General features: G+C 44.7%; 1 protein-coding gene across 1 annotated transcript in view; it reads left to right on the top strand.

Moving 5' to 3' along the window:
• The window catches only part of CDK14 (cyclin dependent kinase 14), a 506,952-nt gene that overhangs the window by 301,576 nt on the left and 190,517 nt on the right, over positions 1-14,859 (top strand). The gene's annotated exons all lie outside the window — the stretch shown is intronic.

Here is a 14,859-nt window from a genome sequence, read left to right on the forward strand (position 1 = left end):
CTGATTGAGGCTTGTGGAAATAAAAAAAAATATTTCCCTTGAAGATTAGTGGAGGCAACGGTTATGTGGCCTATTTCACTATCTATTGTTGGTCCCTTGTTTGGGAACTCTATAAGCATCTTGTCATGAGATATTCTGTGTCCCTTCCTTGTGAGGCTAGCCTCCCTTAGCAATTCCTTGACACTCTTCCTAGAAAATGTCCTTTTCCTGTCAAGGACAGTGTTGATGTGGATGTTAGATGTTAATGCTTTTTTGTCTGTGTTAATTAAAAAAAAGAAAAGTTCTTTGTTTACAAGTGTTAGTTCCCAAATACAGACAAACAGTTCAGGCATTAGATGTAGCTGATGTAAATTATAACTCCATTGACTGCAGTGGACTTGCATTTCAAATACATAATATTACACAAGCTGAGAATATGGCCCATCAATTTCTTGTAATGTCTCTCTTTTTTTTCCTACTCTGCCCGCCACACTGGGTTTCATATTCAATTTGCCAAGTGTAATGAGGGGGCCTTACACACTAATTGGCAATTTCACTTTTAATTTGGTGGTGTTTTTGTCTTTTACTTATAGTTACTTTGCTTAACAGCTGTGTATGCTTGCACACAGTCCACAAGAACTTGATTTGCTTGTAGATTCTGAAACAGTTAAAGAAACAGAATCAGGAGTGAGAGATGTACAGTGTTATTCACCCTTTTTGTTGCTGCTTTTTGGTACTTGGAGGGTACTTGTTAGATTAAATTATTTTTTTAATTTTAAATAAATCTCAGACCTGCTAGTTACTATGTTTTATAGTGAGATTTTCCTAGAGAAATACATGAAACATTAGCTCTCTGATGAAATAAGTGTTGTTTGACTTGTTTCCTTGAGTGAAAATTTCTAGTTTTACAATGAGATGCATAAGGACACTGAATAGGTACTGATTTGTGTTATGACACATTAAACCCCTCAAGGGATTCTGATGAAATATTATCAAGTTGACTGGTAGTGAAAGGCATCCTTATGATTGCTAAGAGTTTCCATTCTAATGCCACATTTCAGACAATTACCTTTTTTTTTGTGCTGAAGATCTGTGACCAATGGGAAATCCTACTCATCCAGTTTGAGTTTGAGAAGTTCATTCTGAAGAAAGATTAATTATGTTTCAATACACATGGATAATAGGAAACCTAGCTGTAGTTTCAAACTTCTGACTTTGAGGATATTACTTTGGCTATAAGCTCTTCTGGACAAAGACAGCCATACTGACATGTTTAGTTCATGCCTAAGAACTAGTGTCTTGGTCCATGACTGGGTTCCTACGTACTATTGCAATATCACTAAAGCTATAAGTAAATAATATTTTAGTTGTCAGAGTTGCACCTTTGTTAGGTTTGTTGGGGTAAAATAAAAACATGCTTGTTTTCCTACTCAGGTGGGTAGATGCAATTTTAGCCGGCTTTAATGAAGTCTTGTTCTCTTTATGGCATCACTGCACATCCTCCTATATAACTTCACAGGTGTAGATCTGCCAAAGCGGTTGACATATCTCCTTGTAATGCAGGTAGCGCACTCCTCTAAAGGTCTCCCTGAAAAACAGGAGAAGGTTATGGAGATTTCTTTTTAGAAAAATGTGTTGGCAGAATGCTGAGGCCTACGATTGACTGCAAATTCCCCTTGCTTATGCTGCACTGGGTCTATGACACTCCTCTCCTTCTTGGACTAGGGAAATGCATGTAGTTTACATCAAATATATACTTAATTGAGTTGGGACTACGAAATCCCCAGTGACACTTCCCAGTATTAGGCAGGGCACTTGAACACCACAGTTCCACTTTCTTGCTCTCTTTAAGCCATGGCATTAGGCAGTGTATGTGGCATCTGCTGTTTTCACTGACTGCCTTCCACCTGCTGTGTGAGGAGATGCCTTCACTGTCTACCTGAGATGAAACCCTGGCTGCATTCTCGCAGTCAAGCGGGACCAGGATTTCATTTCTTCATTAACAAAAATTCAAGGCTTTTGAATGTAAGTCTTGGTGTAATGTATTATTTTGAAAGGGCAGAGTCCAGGTAAAGACCAGACACATAGATAGAAAAAATGCTTGCAATGCAGCATCCATTTTTCTGTTGCTGTTTGGGGTTAGAGAGAATTTTTTTACTTCCTTGCGTTTATTTTAACAAAGTAATCTGTATAATCCTGTATAACTGATACGCTGAGAGAAGATTATATTGTCTGCATTTTTCCAAGTTATTTTTTTTTCTTGTGACTCATGACCTTGTGAAATCAAAAACCAGATGGATTTGGTTCCCTCTCCTGAAAACCAAGATGAAAAATTAAAAACTATGAGGTAAAAAGCTATAGGGTCATGACCTCGTTCACTGACAGCATGGGAAATGAGAAAGCAGACAGATATCCCTCTCTGTCTTTAATACTATGCAATTATCCAAAAAGGACATACTTTTAAAGATGTAAAATACAATCTTGTTCCTGTTTGAGCTCTATCTCCCTCAGGCTACTTCTTCTCTAGAAGGTTCTTATGAAGGAAGTTGGTGTAAATTATATTTCAGATTAATTAAAGTACATGAGAAACAAAAATGTAAATTAGAATTTTTTTTTAAATACACCCAAGGCAGAAATAAAAAGCCAAGGAGAAATCAGTTTCTGTCAGAGGCGGAATTGACTTTGCCAGTGTAATAAATATCAAATCTTAGACTAAAGGCCTTTCAGTCCCAGAGGAGAAGACCTTCAGAGTTTGGTTTCATAAGTTTACAAAAATCAACTGCGCTGTCCCAGTTTTTAATTCAGTGTCAGGTTTCATCCCCTCTGTGTAATGTATCAAATACCCACAAGTAGGCTTTGGTAGACCATTGTTCTTGTATAAACACAGTAAAGGAAAAGCCACTCGTGCTTCTTGGTGCATGCTATTACAGCTGCAGAGGAATCTTTACAAAAGTGTAGGCACTGGCTTTTCTAGAGAAGAGTTCCCAGATATTGACACTTTCGTGTGTGCGAGTATCGTTATTCAGCTATGAGCTTTGCTTTTTAGTACTGTGTGCCATGCAGGAGGTAGATGGGGGTCCAGCCCGTCCCAAGCAGTACCCGCACATCTACACAATCCTTCCACATCCACAAACTTCCCCCAATCCATCCAGAGAGCCCCACCCACAAACCCTACAGCCCCCCAAACATCTACACAAGGCCCACCCCACCACAGATCTCACCCCCGCAAATCCTACAACCACCCACAACACCCCCACAGCCTTTCCCCCGCAAACCTCACATCCCACCACACTTCTCACACCCTGTGTGTCCAGCTGCCAGATGGGTCAGGACCTGCTGGTGGGAGCCATGGCTGCAGGGGCAACTGCCACACTGCAGCCCTGCCCCGTGTTCACACTGGTGCTGAGACATGCAGCCCACCCTGGTTGGGGGGCCCCTGATCTCAGGACCCACTTGGGGGGTTGATAGGTGGGGGGAAGGGTAGAGGTGGCAGCAGGTGTGTTTGTGTGTGAGAGAGAGAGAGATGGGGGTCGGGGATGGGAGAGCACTCTGGGTAGGAGAGGCTGCCAGAGCCAGGCTTAGAGCCCCCCTGCCTCCCTAGAGCAGCCTGTGCAGGGGGAGGATAGCCTGGAAGGGAAGGAGCTTGCCTGGTCCAGTCACTTAGCCCCAGACTAGGGCTTCTCAGGAATGGCATGGACGTCACTGGGACCTGGGCATGGTGCACATGGGAGCGGAACAGTAAGGGTTGGCACTGCTCAGAGCTGCAAAGCAGCCAGTGAGGCAGATGCAGCTGGACTCATGTCCTGGTGCTGGGATGGAACTGTGGCTGGGAGGGAGCTAGTGGGGGCAGACAGAGACTGCGGGTTGGGAGTGAGGGGCAAGGGTAGGGGCAGGGCAGTGACATATCAGTGCTGCTCAGTGCCCTACATCCTAGTGAGCCAAGGGAGCAAGGGCAGCTCTGATTTTTCTATGATAAAAAACCCAAAAGCAAATGCCAAAGTGTACAGCTATTTAGAATTCATTTAATTATGATGATAGAGTTAGTGGTAGGCTTCCAAATTGCTTTAAAATTGTAAATATATTAATAAAATGTTGCCGAACTGATCTCATAGATTTCATATTTCACAGATTTCATAGACATTTGGGCTGGAAGGGACCCTGGAGGATCATCGAGTCCAGCCCCCCACCCCAGGGGCAGGAAGTCAGCAGGGATCATAGGATCCCAGCAAGATAAGCATCCAAATGTGTTTTGAAGGCATTCAAAGTGGGCGCTTTAACCGCCTCAGGTGGCAGTCTGTTCCAAACCTTGGGGGCTCGGACAGTGAAGAAGTTCTTTCTTATGTCCAGCTTGAACTGGTCTTTCTCTACATATAGCGGCAGTTTATTTTAATCATGGCAGGACATGGGTTTGGGGTATTTTAATGAGAGAATTTGCAGTTTTTAAACAAGGAACACGGCTAGTGAGGCAAGTGTCGGGGCCCAGGCAGAGGAGCATGCCCAGGACCAGTACTGGTGACCCAGCTGGAGGGCAGATGAGGTGGCTGACCTCCTAGCCATATGGGACCAGGAGAACATGCTTCCACACTTCAAAGTGGGCCACCACGAGTGATACCTGCCAAGCTGGTAGAGTGGGGGCACCAGAAGACATGGCAGCAGTGGTGCCTGAAGGCCAACTGTGCAGCCGCAGGCAACTCTGCTACAGAGCCCATACCACAGCCCAGGTGACTGTGTGGTCCCCACCTAGGTCTGGCAGGCACGCAGCCGTGTGGCCACAGGTCCAAGGGTGTGGATGTTGTCACAGGTGGCAGCAGCCCCCACTGCCGGACTGCTGCAGTGGGTAGAGGTTGCATGGGCCACTCTAAGTTAGGGCAGCTGCAGCAGTTTGGCTGGCACAAGGAGCTAGTGTCCCCAGATACCAGCTGGCTGGGCCTCAGAAGCTCCTGAGGGCAAGTAGCCCTGAGCTGCTTACGAAGGCAGCTTTTCACATTGCTGGGGCCAGCACAGGTGCTGGCCCCAGCCTCTAGCGCCCCCTGGATGCAGATCCAGGCGAAGCAGGGCAGGGTCAGTTTGCCCCAAGTGGCACAACTTGCCCCACATCAAAGTGTGGGGCACATCTGCACATGCGCTTGCAGCAGCTCAAGTAGCAGCGGCACAAATTTGTGCCGGATATTTGTGCCTCAGCACACGTGCCTGGACATGCACTTTGGTGTGGGGCAAATTGTGCCACTTGGGGCAAACTGACCCTTCTCAGCTCCTTCTGAATCTTTAGCAGTATAAAAGGGTCCCTCAGGAGCAGTATCTGGGGACACTGACCCCTTATGTCAGCTTGACTGCTGAAGCAACCCTAACCTGGAGTGGTCCCTACAAACTCTACCTACCGCAGCAGTCTGGTAGTGGGGACTGCTGCCTGGCTGTGACCTACTGCCACTTGTGACAGCACCTGCCCTCTTGGACCAGTGGATCCAAGGCTGTGCACTTGCCAGACCTGGGCGGGGACCACATAGCCACTTAGGCTCTGCAGCAGAGCCTCCTGAACCTCTGGGCCAGCTGCCAGTGGGCCATGCCTGCATAGTTGGCCTTCAGGTGGCACAGCTGTCATGTCTTCCAGTGCTTCCACTCTGCCAAATGGGCAGCTGTCACCCAGATGTGCTCGTTGCAGTGGCCAACTTTGAACTATCAAAGTGTGTCCTCTTGGCTGCAAATGGCCAGGTCAGCCACCTGGTCTGCCCTCCATCTGGGTCCCCGGTGCTGGCCCTGGGCATGCTTCTCTGCCACTTGCCTCACTAGCAGAGATCCTGGTGTTTTCCTGTTTAAAAAGTGCAAATTTTCTGATAAGAAAGCTAAATTCTCTCATTAAAATACCCCAAATTTATGTTCTTCTGTATTAAAATGAAATGCTACTATATATGGAGAGCAATCAGTTGGGCAGTGTTTTATTGATATGTTTACAATTTTTAAGCAGTTTGGAACTCGTGCATCTTTGCATCATGATGGGTATCGTCTGCATGAAGCTGGCCCTGCCCGAAGGCGTGTGGGGCACATGCAGGCAGGACCTGGCTTGGTTTAAGAGTGTGTGGCCCCTGCCTGTGGTGCCAGGACCCCAGGTGACAGCAGAGGCGATCCAGTTCTGGTCGAGGGTATACACGAACGGACCAGGCTGGTGCGGTGCCTTGTCATACAGGCAGTGCCAGGTTGGGGCTCTGCCAGTAGCCCTGACAGCTGCTGCTGTGAGTGGAGGGGGGGAGGTGCTGTGAGGGGGTCCCACCCCTCCTGAGAAGTGTCCCCCTATACCCACACACACACAGTCACCCCACCCCAGTCCCTCCCACCTCCACGCCCCTACTTACATGGGACAGAGCCTGGGTTGATCCACTGCTGCAGCCTTGCCCCACTCTTATTTGCCCTGGCACAGTGAGGTAGTATGCTGGAGTGGCAGGGGCACAAGGCAGCCATAGAGACACCTTGGCTAGGTGCCAGAGCATCTCTCTGGAGGACTCAGCCTCTGATTGCTTGAGGGCACACTTCAAGAGCATGCCTTGTGCCACTTTTTTCACAGTGTTCTTTTTTTTATACCTGGATTTCCCGGTATCAAAATTAGAGTCAGTGCTGCAAATATGCAGCACAGGAAATACTTTTTCATTGCCAGTGTGCCTCTTGACCAGTCCCAAACTGCTCTGAGACCCCCTCAAAAGGCACCTGCACACGTGACTGGACGTGCCCACAGAGGCCATATCATGTATCTAATTTTCTTTGGGCTCTTCACAATTTCTTCTCATGACTATTTGTATATTTTAGGACTCCAAATATTTCAAGATGTATTTATTTTGCCCTTATGCAGAATTTCATTTGGGTGTGTATTGACTTTAAAAAGTCTTTCAGAGCATTTGGGTTAGTGATGTGTCATTTAGCAGTTTTGAAAGCAGATGTATTTCCAGAATAAACATGCTTATCTTAACTGCAAGCAGTGTCAAATTATTATAGATTTCATAGACATTAGGGCTAGAAGGGACCTCGGAAGATCATTGAGTACCGGCCCCTTCCCCAGGGCCAGGAAGTCAGCAGGGGTCATAGGATCCCAGCAAGATAAACATCCAAATGCCTCTTGAAGGCGTTCGAGGTAGGTGCTTGAACCACCTCTGGTGGCAGTCTATTCCAGGCTTTGGGGGATCAGACAGTAAAGAAGTTCTTCCTTATGTCCAACCTGAAACGGTCATGGAGGAGCTTGTGACTATTTGATTTTGTCACCCCTTGGGTCACTCTAGTGAACAGATGTTCCCCCAGATCCTAGTGAGCACCCCTGAGCCTGCGCTTTTCCAGGCTGAAGAGTCCCATAGCTCTCAGCCTCTCATCATATGGTTTGTTTTTCTGACCTCTGATCATGTGTGTGGCTCTTCTCTGGACTCTCTCAAGCTTCTCCAGATCCTTTCTGAATTGGGGAGCCCAAAATTGGATTCACTGTTTCAACTGTGGCCTCACCAAGGCCGAGTACAATGGAAGAATGACATCCTGGGATTTGCTCAAGAAGCATCTATGGATGCAAGCCAACATTTTGCTCGCTTTACCAGCTGCAGCATCACACTGAAGGCTCATGTTCATCTTGTGGTTAATCATAACCCCCAACTCCTTTTTGTCCATAGTGCTAGCTAGTGTAGTACTGCTGAGCCTATAAGCATGCTGTGGGTTTTTCTTCCCAAGGTGGAGAACCTTGCATTTTTTGGTGTTAAACACCATCAGGTTCTCATCCGCCCATTTTCTGAGCCTGTCAGGGTTAGCCTGGATCGCCCTCCCGTCCTCAGGTGCGGATGCTTTACCCCGAAGTTTGGTGTCATCAGCAAACTTGGCCAGTCCGCTTCTGACACCAGTGTCCATATTATTAATGAAGATGTTGAATAGTGTTAGCCCAAGGACAGAGCCTTGGGGGAGCACACTGGTCACGGGGCACCACAACAATTGACTTTCATCAACCACCACCCTCTGGGTCCTACCACGGAGCCAATTCCCCAGCCAGCGGATTGTGGTGAAGCCGAGGCCGCAGTTGGCCAGTTTTTTGCTAAGAGGTGATCGTGGGATCAAAGGCTTTTTTTAAGTCAAGATATACGACATCAATCTCTTGTCCAGGTGATAAGTCACCTGGTCGTAAAAATAAATAAGATTGGTCAAGCAAGACCTACCTGCAACAAACCCAAGCTGGCTATCCACCAGGATGTTGCCTTTGGCCAGTCTGTTAAGAATGGCATCTTTGATAATCTTTTCTAAGACCTTCCCTGGGATAGACGTCAGGCTGATGGGCCTGTAGCTTGCTGGATCCATGTTCTTCCCTTTCTTGAAGATAGGCACCACATTGGCCTTCTTCCAGTCTTCAGGCACTTCACCAGAGCGCCAGGAGCTCTTGAAGATCTGTGCCAGGGGCTGGACTATGATGCTAGCCAGCTCCTTGAGTACCCTGGGGTGTAAATGGTCAGGGCCAGCTGACTTGACGGTGTCCAGCCTCTCAAGCTGTTCCTTCACAAGGTCAGCATTGATGGAGGGTAAGGAATCTCCCTCACCCAGGCGTTCCTGTCCCATAATGGGGAGGGGCGCCCCTTGAGACTGGTGAAAAACCCATTTAGTAAGTTGGCTTTTTCCTGGACATTGGTTTTCAGTTGTCCCATCTGGTTTAGCAAGGGACCAATGTTACCCTTCCTTTTCCTCCGGCTCCCCACATATCTAAAAAAAGACTTTTTATTGTCCTTGATACCTGTAGCTAGTTAGTGTTCTATTGCAGTCTTGGCTTTCCTCATTCACTCCCTGCAGGTCCGGATCAGTGCAGAGTATTCCTCCTTGGAGGTGGATCCAGTCCTGCATCCTTTGTAGGTCTTTCTTTTCAGACGCAGGAGCTCTGCTAGTTCCCTGCACAGCCAGGGGGGCTGCTGTGCCCTTTTGCTGCCTTTCCTTCAAGATAGAATAGACTTTACTTCTGCATCATGGATCACTCCCTTGAGAAGCAAGCACTCTTCCTGAACCCCGCTTCCCTTTGGGTCATGGTCCTTTAGGGCCTCACCAACAAGCCTCCAGAGCTTGTCAAAGTCAGCTTTCCTGAAGTTGAGGACTTCCATGTTGCTGACTGAATTGCCAGGTTTACGGCGGGTGGTGAAGGTGATCAGCTCATGGTCCCTGTCACCCAGCTTCCCTATGATTGTTAGGTTGCAGATTAGGTTGTCCCCCCATTTCCAGTACCAGGTCAAGCACTGCTTTACCTAACATTGGCCCGTAGACTTCTTGCATCAGCACTCATTCATGCATGAGAGAGAGATTATTCCATATCTGATGGAAGCATGAACTTGGAGAATATTAAAAATAGTATAATTTGTCACAAAAATGTATATGCGATTATGGATGTATTGACATAAGGGAAAAAAATCTATTATCAGTTTAAAATCATGACCGCTTTATGAAGCCCTTTGTTTTTATCAAGCCCTACATGGCATGTAGCCCCTTAGCAAATCCTACATAGCATAAGCAATCACATGTGCTGTTTTAGTGTTTAGTTATTTTCAGATTAATGTAGGAAAATGCCACCCGAGGCATTCACAAGAAAAAAATGTTTCAAAGACTTTGGAAGAAAATATGTATTTAAAATATTACAGCCATTGTCTTGCTCCATTTTTCATGTAGAAGGCTTAAGCTCCCACTTTAGTCCAACACTATGTATGTTTGAAATTCCAACCCAAAGGCCATATCTATACAGTGCCATTCTCTCGGCCAGGGCCCCTGTCAGGGAATGAGTTCTGTCTATCAGCTGCTGCTCTATACTGTGACAGTCTTGGTAATTTGGCAGAATAGAGTGTTTACAAATGTTCTGAATGCATGTTCTGTCTTGGGAGAGCCTGAGGGTGGTGTTGGAGCACATTCAGGATCCCATGAGCTAACTCCTCTTTTATAGAATCATAGAAAATGAGGGTTGGAAGGGACCTCAGAAGGTCATCTAGTCCAACCCTCTGCTCAAAGCAGGACCATCCAACTATATCATCCTAGCTGAAGCTTTGTCTAGCTGGGTCTTAAAAACCTTTCTAGTTACTGTGCTAGAGGAAGCAAATGAGTGAGAGTTGTCTCCTGGCAGTGATCCCAGCTGGATAGAAAGGTAATAGAGAATAGTTTTTGGGGTGGAATGTCAAATGCCCTCAGTTTGGGGCTTAACTTCTCTTGCACTGATGTCGTAGGAGCAGGTTATACAATGCTGAAAGCACTTTTGAAATCCCTCTCTTAAATGTCAAGTGCCATCTTTCATTTCCTTATTCCAGTCCAAATGTAACTAATGCTGTGCTAATTACTATTGCACTGGTACCACTAAGTTGACTGAATTTCAGGCTTGGAAGACTGACCTGCTGTGCAGTTCCAGAGCAGCATCTGCTGGCATGATCATACTAACTAGTGGTTTATGTTTTAGTTTTGGTCGTGCTCTGTAAGCTAGAGATATGGTTTGGTTGGGGTGTTACAAGAAAAATGTAACCTTCAGCTAAGTCACATTTCTGTCAATTTTATATTGTCTTAAATTACAGTGTGTAGAATACTCAGTGTTTAAAGCTTATCAATTACCAATGTTTTTTATTTATGATTCAAGTAATTTATATGATTCTTATAGTTATGCTGATGTGAGCCAAAAGTTTCATGGAAAGTCCATGAAATTATTAGTGTAAAATTAATACAACTAAAGGGAAAAAATCTATCAGTATGTGTAAATTAGGACTCAGATATGCAGTGAAGAGTTAAAAACATTCACAGAATCATTGAAAGTAGGGGCATGACCATTATCTGTCAGTGTACTGAAAATTCCACTGGGCATGGGCATCTAGGAAGTAGTGACAGGTTAACTTGGCTACCAGATGGGGGAATGATGCAACTTTATCAAATTGTGTGGTTATGGGAGAAATTGGCCACAGTATTACTGGGGCTATTGTTCTGTTATTTCATGACCAAAAATTTAATTGCAGGTGCTTGCTTGTTGAAATTTCTCAGGGACTGCCATTTCTATTTGGCATTTTCCTTTTAGACATGCAGTGCAGGGAAACGGCAATTACTTGTCTGTGGTTCTGTCAACACAAGAGAAGCCAGAGACTCTCAGAGTCTGGATGGTTTTTCGGATTGTGCAATTATTGTAGAGCACAGGTGTTTGGTGTATAGTCACTGCTTGTAATTGGCACTTCATTTACTTTTGTATGTGCACTGACTTTTAAAAGTTATCTGATAGGATCTCTTCCCTACTTCACCCTCAACTCCACAGTAAGATACAATGTACAGTCCCTGCCATCCAGGCACTTGAAAAGAAGGGCATGATAGGGAAACTGGGAACAGTTATTAGGATTTCATTTCTTGTACTTTATTGTAATTGGTAAAGGTAGGAAAAACCAACCCCACAGCTCTAGCTTTTTAATTATAATTATTTTAGATAAAAAAATATTTTTTAAGATCACAGTTAATGATATCACCTTTAAATAGACCTCTTATTGGGTCTGATGAATTAATATTCCAGGGTTTGTAGGGGGAAGGAGACTAAAAAAAAATAGTGTTTTGTCCTGGGGTTTTAGTATCCAAACCATATTTTTTGTTATGAGAGTTGGCCTTAGTGGGGAGAAAAGCTGTGCAAGGAGCTCTCAATTAATATTTCTGTGAACTGTTTGAGGGCGAGATGTTTCCCCGGCAGCTTTTCACTCAACCCTGCTACATCCTTTGGGATCTCTGTGAACGTTAAGGGTCTGCAGGAAGCTGGCCTCAAGTCTGGGGAGGTTCTGCCCTAAGCTTACAGGGGTTTTTTTTAATGATAAATTAAAGGAAAGAAAATGTTTTCAGATAAATGTGATTAAAATCTTCAGACTGTCCTTTTAGACATCAAGGTTGATTAATAATAGATAGCATGATCTAAGAGGCCTGGGGTTCGTAACAAAGAGAATTGTACTGCATGGAAATGCAGTTTAAAAACTGGCCGCTGCACATTGGCAGAGACTATTTACATGAATTTTCATAAGGATTCTTACTCTGGAGAGCATGTATTGGAAATATGTCACAAGGGATTGGCCCAGCACCACATAATTTACTGGTAAAATGATAGAAGTTACATTATTTAACTGAAGCAAATAAAATGTTCCATGAGAAGTTTCTTTATAGTGTATCATATATGATCCCTAGATGAAAGATTCTATAAATATGGATAGACTTCTTTGTTTTGCCATGTCAATAGTCTATAATTTTCTTTTTTATATTGATATGAGAGATCATAATGGTGCTAGTGGAGCAGCAACATAGTGTTGTCAATGAGCTTGTTCTACTGAGAGTGTATCTACACTGCCATCCAGAAGTGTAATTATGATCATATAGATGTATCCAGACTAGCTTTAACTAGTTGAACTTAGCTACTAGGAATTTGCACAGCTGCGACAAGAGGAGATTCATGCTGGCCTGCAAAAGCAGCCTGTGTTCATGAATAATAGTGGTGCAGGTAGGCCATGCTGAGCTCTGCTTGGCTGAATAAAAGAGCTTATCAATCCCTGAGCTAGCTAATATAAAGCTAGCTCAATTATGTCTCTCTTGCTGCAGAGAGGATAATGTAGACCAGTGGCTTGAAGTTGCAGCAAAGTAAATTTAGATTGGGTATCCAGAAAAACTTCTTCACTGTTAGAATAGTGAGGCAGGGGAATAGACTGCCTAGGGAAGTTGTGAACTCTCCATCAGTGGAGGTGTTTAAGAGGAGGTGGGACAACCACTGGTCAGGGATGATCTAGACATAGCTATGCCTATTTTCTACCATAGGTATTTCCCATGCTTCTGCTTTGCTGGTTGTTCTTCCTCCCTACCTCCCTTTTTTCTGCTATACATGTTAGAATGTTTTTAAGTCTCCCCAGAGGCATTGGGTGGTGGCTACAGACAAGGCTGCAACTGGAGTGTGCCAATTCTCCTGCTAGGAGCAAAGCTGAGGTTGCTGGCCAGAAAGTCTTGGCCCTCCACTCAGGGTCAGGCTGATTGCTATATTTGGGATTAGGAGGGAATTTTACCTCATGGTCAGATTGGTATGGACAGATTGGTATGGGTTTTTGCCTTTCTCTGTAGAGGGGGGCACATTACTCTACTAGGGATTTCTTGAGTGATTATTGACAACATTTTATGGAAGCCAGACATTGGTGGCCACCATTCCCCTGATTTACCTATGGCAGGTTAGGGTGTTAGGTCTATGCTGTGTCAGGGATGAGGGTTGTCTTATACATTGTTTAGATTTTGCTTGTATAGGATGGTTTGGATAGGAATGATCCTGCCTCAGGCAGGGTGTTAGACTAGATGACCTCTGGATGTCCCTTCTAGCCCTAATTCTGTATGAGCTGCAGTCGCACCTTTGGTCTGCAAAATAGATCTACCCTGAGAGGGTCAGTTAAGGCATGTTCACAGCACAAAGTTACTGTGCCGGGCAGTGATGCGTTCTATCATGCTGCTCTGTTCCTCACAGGCACAGCCTCCCACACCAGAAGCAACATAGCTCTGTTCACATACAACTGAGGGTTGACTGGGTAGTACTGGTAAGAGAGACTAAGGGAGAAAGTAAAAAGTTGAAATGAATAGAAATGAAACCCTAATTGCTTTTCATAAAAAAAACCCCCAAAACCAAAAATTTTTAGGTTTCATAGTCTTGAATAAAACAGGAGCTAGGAATTATTGTTCAGTGCAACATCTTGGCACAAGGCTTACAGAAGCAGAACAGTGTGTGTGTGTATGTGTGTGCGCGCGCACAACTAGACCAAGTGCGCAAAAACCCTTGTAATGTTCCCATACTTTTCTGGAGTGACTAAGGCAGAGGAGGGTGAGGGAAGTCAAGGAGGCCATTGTTAAGAAGCTAGTTTGGTGAATAAGAGCCTAAATCCCCTGGTTTTTGAAGCAAGGCTGAATGTTCTGGTGAGTAAGGTTCTGAGTACCAATCACCAGAATGCTTGACAGGTTGACATGTTGGTCAATGGCTCTTCCAGGGCAACAGAAAACAGAAAAATCTCATTTGTGCTCGGAGTTGAGGAACTTTGAATGGAGACTGTTGCCAGTGAGAGACTCTCTTCACCAGTAATTGCCATATACTGTTTTCATGATCTCCTTTCATATTGCCCCAGAAAAATATGTGGTGGCAAGGGAAAGGAAGATGAGTGTGTGGGTAGTAGGAAACTCATTTCTAGTCACAGCAGAATGTTTTCTATAGGTGTTTCTTAGACTGAATTTGTCTACTTGTCTGCTGGTAAAATACAGCCACCTTTGTGGTATAGCAACTGGCAACTGTTCTGCCAGGAAGGAGCTAGAGTTGAATGGTCCACTAAATAGGTCTTCAGTTAAAAGTAAATAGCAGCTTAGAACATACATGTTTGTAAGTCATTAAAAGACACAGGTAGGGTCTTGGATTTAAGTTTTGTTCTGTTCACAGGACCTCCATCTCAGTGCAGTGATAGTTAAAGAAAAACTTAGGTAGTTAATTTATATGAAGATATAAGGGTTTGCAAAGCAATTGAAGGTATACACAACCACAGGAAACACCTATATAGGACCGTGGATGTCCTCCAGCTGAGTGCAGAAATAGGCCCTTTGAAGTAAGAGCCATGACAAGTAGCTGCACAGATTGCTCCTTTATTCAGTATCCTGTTGCATATTAAGTGGATTTCAAACCATCTCAATATGAATGACTTGAGTTCTGTGGTGTCTACAGAATTACAAGCACTCCTTCAGTCTCTTGAAACCGTCTTCAGAGCTCCTGACCAAGTTCCTTCTTCAGTTTGTGACCTGAAGACATAGCACAAACAAATGTAACTCTTGCTTGTGGAAGGCAGGTTCATTCATCACTATGAATTTGTGTGCATCTAAGCCCTGTGGCTTTTTTTTTTA

Source organism: Crocodylus porosus, unplaced genomic scaffold, assembly GCF_001723895.1.
Source record: "Crocodylus porosus isolate Cpor-Errol unplaced genomic scaffold, CroPor_comp1, whole genome shotgun sequence".
NCBI lineage: Eukaryota > Metazoa > Chordata > Crocodylia > Crocodylidae > Crocodylus > Crocodylus porosus.